We start from the raw sequence: 5780 nt of genomic DNA on the forward strand, positions 1-5780 counted from the left end.
CTTAGGCTCTAAGATCAGGAATGGACAAATGGGACCTCATGAAATTGCAAAGCTTCTGTAAGGCAAAGAACACTGTCAAAAGGACAAAATGTCAACCAACAAATTGGAAAAAGATCTTTATCAATCCTAATCTGATAGAGGGTTAATATCCAATATATACAAAGAACTCAAGACGTTAGACTTTGGAGAACCAAATGATCCTATTAAAAATGGGGTACAGAGTTAAACAACGAATTCTCAACTTGGGAATTTCAAATGGCTATGAAGCAGTTAAAGAAATGCTCAATATCCCTAGTCATCAAGGAAATGCAAATCAAAACAACCCTGAGACTTCACTTCATACCAATCATAATGGCTAAGATCAAAAACTCAGATGACAACAGCTGCTGGCAAGGATGTGGAGAAAGAGGAACACTCCTCCACTGTTGGTGGGGTAGTAAGCTGGTACAACCACTCTGAAAATCAGTCTGGCAGTTCCTCAGAAAATTGGACATAGTACTACCTGAGGACCCACCTATACCACTCTTGGGCATATGTACCCAAAAGAAGCTCCAACATCTAACAAGGTCATATGCATATCCATGTTCATAGCAGCCTTATTTATAATAGCTAGAATCTGGAAAGAACCCAGATGTCCTTCAACAGAGGAATGAATATAGAATTGTGGTACATATTCACTACTTAGCTATCAAATCAATGAGTTCACGAAATTCCTAGGCAAATGGATGAAACTTGAAGCTATCATCCTGAGTGAGGTAACCCAGTCACAAAAGAACACTCATGGTATGTACTCACTGATAAGTGGATACTAGCCCAAAAAGCATGGAATAGCCAAGAAACCATCCACAGAACTTATGAAGCTCAAAGAGAAGGAAGGCCAGAAAGTGAATGCCTCAGTCCTTCTTAGAAGGAAGAACAAAAAGTTCATGGTAGGAAATAAAGGGACATATAGAGGAGCAGGGATTGGAGAAAAGATCATCAGAGACTACCTCACCTGGGGATACACCACGTATGTGCCCAATAAACCCATTGCTGATGTCGAGCAGTGCTTCCTGGCAGGAACCTGATATGAATGCCTCCTCAGAGCCATACTGATACAGAGGAGGATGCTTGAAGTTTATCATCGGACTGAACAGGGGGACCCCAATGAAGGAGCTAGAGAAAGTACTGAAGGAGCTGAAAGGTTCTGTAACCCCATGGGAATAATAAAATTATCAACTACCCAAACCCACATCTCCTAGTGACTAAACCACCAACCAATGAGTTTGCATGTAGAGACTCATGGCTCCAAGCACATAAGCAGCAAAGGATATCATTCTCTGGCATCAATGGGAGGAGGGGCCTCTGGTCCAGCGAAGGTTTATTTTCCCAGTGTAGGGGAATGACAAGGCTCTCAGGGGGGAGAGGGTGGTTGGGAGAGAGAGCACCTTCATGCAGGCAATGGGGAAGTATGGGCCTGGGGAAAGGGGATAACATGTGAAATGTAAATACAGAGAATATCCAATAAAAATAGAATCCTTGGAATCACAAATGTTAAACCATATAGGGTCTCTTGATGAAGTGGAAACTCAGTTTTGGTTAGGGTTGATGGACAATAAGTCTTCAGAATTTTCCTGTCTCTGTCCGACCGTACAATTTGGGGGTTAGTGGTGTATATTGCCTGTTTTATATTTATATGCTAGGTGCTTGCACTCAGATTCTCTTGTTTACAGAACAAGCAGTTTTCTCCTCTGTCAAATGAAGCTAATAACACTAGTCCTGTTTGCCCCGTGTGTCTGAAGGTTCTTGGAAGATTAGCAGATGCTTAGCAGTGTGTGATCAGTAGACACTAGTTCTGGTACTGTGTCACCCACTCTTATTGGTTTTACTTCTGCTAGTCAGTACAGTTGCTTTGGAAAATGCTACTCTTGTTATTGTTATAGCAGTGAGACGATTCTAGAATAAAGTCATTCATGGACGCAGTAGAGAGCAAAAGTTTACCCGTTAAAGTAAAAATCATTTGGTGAGATTTGTAAATTTGGAAATTTTAATGTTCTTACTGATTAGGACCTGTAACTCTTCTGACTTACTCCTATTGGTTATATCAAGATAACGTTCACACCACACAGGAGAAGATTATCCAGAGGCCATCGGAGACTGTTGAAGCATCATGGAAGTAGCAGTTTGAATTCCAGTTGACTGATTTATCTATCAATCCTATGTGAGCCATCGGAGGGCGTTCTTTCTGAAAAATTTCCTATGACCCAACTTCAGCTGTGAAAGCCAGAGAAATAAGTGCTTATTGTTTTGATTCTACGTGTTCAGAAATGTTTATTTCCTGCCTATATCTTTTAGAAGAGTTCTCATGTACTAGACAAAAGTGGGTGTAACCTTGGCTAAGAAATAGGATCCTCCAATATTAGGCCTGCAGAAAATTGTAATTTAAATGACAGTGTGGCTTGTCTTTTGAAAGCATTAGTCATTCCATTAAATTTGTTCCCAATATAAGTCTCTTGGGTTAGCAGTGGTACTCAAATACTACCTGGGAGAATATCTTTTAGAAAGTACTTTGTGTGCAGCAGTGGATCAATTCTTCTAATAAAAGTTAATAGAACCGTGCCCCTAAATGAAGAGCTACACTCAAATAACTATTGTTGAAAGAGGGAAATTTTGTTTTCTCCTGGGATGAGCCCCCTGATTAGTTTCTCCAATACCAAGTGGTCAGTCCTAGAAATATGTACATGCAAGCAACACTGAACAGACTTAGCAGATGCATATGTAGCAGTAATGGTTAAAGGAGAGGAGGCTGTGAATTTGGGAACAGGTGCAAGAGGGGAAAGAGAAAGTAGAAGGAGGGAGAATTGTGTGGTTGTATTTTGATTACATAAACAAGCTGACATTTGAGTTTAGGTCAGCTCTATTTTGATATTTAGAGATTGACAAACAGAAACCTCACTCATGACCATGCAACATAAATAAATGAATGCAGCTGCAGTAGCATGTGCTGGTAATTAGGGATCTTCAAAGTTTTTAGAAATTCTTTTCTACTCCCTCCTTACAGTCATGTGAACAGGTGTGAGTCAATGCCTCTTTTTGTTTTAATTTTCCTGGTAATTAGTGATGATAAAAATCTTTTCATATGGGCAGAGAGGAGAAGGAGCAGGAGATGCCTGTTGCTTGGTGCTGAGGAGTAATTTGCAACTCGATGGAGCAAGCAAGAGATTGCTTACACCTGAAAAGAACTAGGGAACAGTACCCGCCAGAGGTAGAAGTCCAGGTAAATTGTAGAGCACAGTATTACTGAGCAACCAGGAATGTCACCTGTATCTCCATAATGTTATCATCAGCAAAAAGTTTCTGTGGAGGATTTCCAGGCAGAAAATGAGACAGGTGTTCTTAGCTGTCACACCAAGAGGTGGTTAAAGCAGTACCAGAAAGTCAAGATGGTGGAAGTCAAAGACCCATACACTGTGAAACTTTGGCCAAGCTTACATTGTGTCTAAGAGCTTGCCTTATATCTTTATTTACAGACCTCCCCCCAAGTATTAAGAATCTTGTAATTGTACTGTTGAAAATAGCAATGGTGGAATAGCAATCACGACTGTGGGTAAGAGGAGCAAGATGCTGCTGCAACACTTTGACTATAGAATGAGATGTATCCTACAAGATGGACAACTCCTCATTGGTACCTTTAAGGCTTTTGAAATGCATATGAATTTAATCCTCTGTTATTGTGTGATGAGTTTGGGAAGATTAAACCAAAGAATAAAAAATAGCCAGAGCATGAAGAAAAAAAAAAAAAAACTAGTTTTGGGTCTAGTCTTGCTATGTAAGGAGAACTTGGTTTCCATGACTGAGGAGGGTCCACCTTCTAAAGATACTGTTATTACCCATGTGCCACTTGCTGGTGCTGCAGGCAGCCCTGGGTTTGGGAGGGCAGCTGGCAGGGGAGTACCAGCTGGTGTACTTATTCTCCAAGTTCCTGCTGGATTAACAGTCCTGTTGAAGGAGTTGGAGGCCCATACCAGCAGATCATGACTCCGCTGGGAAGATGCACTGTAGCAGCTGCTAATATTGCTGCTACTGCCAGCATTGCCAGAGCCCCTACTCAGTACCCAGCAGGATGGAAAATTCCTTCTCCATTTGTAAGCAGATCAACCTCACCTCCAGGAATTATGGTTCCTTCCCATGATAGGCAGACTGATAGATATAGAGACCACTCATAGGTACACCAATTGCCCTTCCCTCTGCTCAAGAGACACCTATATGCATTATACCTCCAGGAACAAGACCCCTCTCCATCAGAAAATAGAGGCACATCTCTCCCAAGAATATGTCAGCTAAAGAGCCTAAGATATAGTTCATGAATATCAGCCCTTCCTTTTCCCTCTAATTCATCTTGTAAAATTGTCTAGCCTGCAAGCTTTTTAATCCTTCTTATGGAATTAACTATAGATAATAAATACATAGAGCAACTGGAAAAAAACCCTTTTGTTTGCTAACCATATTATATCTTCTTTACAGAATGACTAAAGTAATTTTCTATTTTTAATTTTTAAAATTCTATATCTATCAGTCTGTCTATCATCATCTCCTCTACTTTTCTACCTACCTATCAGCGATATAAGCAAGTATATATGAATGTATGTATGTGTGTATGTATGTATGTATCCATCCATCCATCCATCTATCCATCATCCATCATCTGTAATGATCTGAATAAAAATGGCCCCCATAGCCCATAGAGAGTGGCACTATTAGGAGGCATGGCCTTGTTGGAGCATGTGTAGCTTTGTTGGTGGAAGTGTGTCACTGCTGGGGGGTGTGCTTTGAAGTCTTGGAAGGTCAGGCTTGGCCAGTGTATCACTTCGTACTGCCTGAGGATCCAAATGTAGAATTCAGCTACCTCTTGAGCACGATATCTGCCTGCATGCCACCACACCATGTGTTTTGAATAATGGACTGAGCCTCTGAACTGGAAGTCATCTGCAATTAATTTTTTAATAAGAGTTGCCATGGTCTATCATCTATAAGACACTGTCTATCATCTTATCTATCAATCTATCTACCTACCTACCTATCTATCTATCTACCTATCTATCTATCCTTTATGTATCTACAATATATATACACATATATATTTATATATATTTCTCCCTCCCTCCTCTCTCTCTCCCTCCCTCCCTCTCTCTCTCTCTCTCTCTCTCTCTCCCTCCCTCCATCCTTCACTCCCTCCCTCCCCCCCTCTCTCCGTCTATACATTCGTGTATCTAGGTGTGCATGGACATATGGAGATTAGAGGAAAACTTCCAGGATTGAGTCCTCTCCTACAATGCAAGTTCTAGATATCAAACTGAGGTTGAACCTTTATACTATGACTGAGCTTTCTCTTTAGTCCACTATACATTTTTAAATTTAAAAAATTCATCCTTCTCTCTCTCTCTCTCTCTCTCTCTCTCTCTCTCTCTCTCTCTCTCTCTCTCTCTCTCTCTCTCTCTCTCTGTTTCTTTCTTTCCCAAGATCAAAGCCATGCAGCTCTTTCCCTATGTTTTGCCCACCAGGATTTTCACAGTCTATATTAAGTCTTTAATATATTTCAGTTTATTTTGCATATGATGTAAGATGAGGATTCAACTTCAAATTTTTTACATGTGCTTATCTAGTTATAAAAATTATGCTGTTGCTAACTTTTTCTTTTGTCCATGTCTGGCTCTTTTAGTGAAGACCAATTAACTACTATATCTATAGTTTCTTTCCTTTTCATTATGTTTCACTTGTCTTTATATTTGTAACATGCTCTT

General features: G+C 40.3%; 1 pseudogene across 1 annotated transcript; it reads left to right on the top strand.

The window, feature by feature from the left end:
* Positions 1 to 1952: 1952 nt before the first annotated feature.
* LOC308414953 (small nuclear ribonucleoprotein-associated protein B'-like) lies at positions 1953 to 4205 on the top strand (annotated as a pseudogene). The gene is made up of 2 exons: positions 1953 to 2002; positions 3558 to 4205. The product of its transcript is annotated as a small nuclear ribonucleoprotein-associated protein B'-like (transcript).
* The last annotated feature ends 1575 nt before the right edge of the window (positions 4206 to 5780 follow it).

Source organism: Micromys minutus (genome assembly GCF_963924665.1).
Source record: "Micromys minutus genome assembly, chromosome: X".
Lineage (NCBI taxonomy): Eukaryota > Metazoa > Chordata > Mammalia > Rodentia > Muridae > Micromys > Micromys minutus.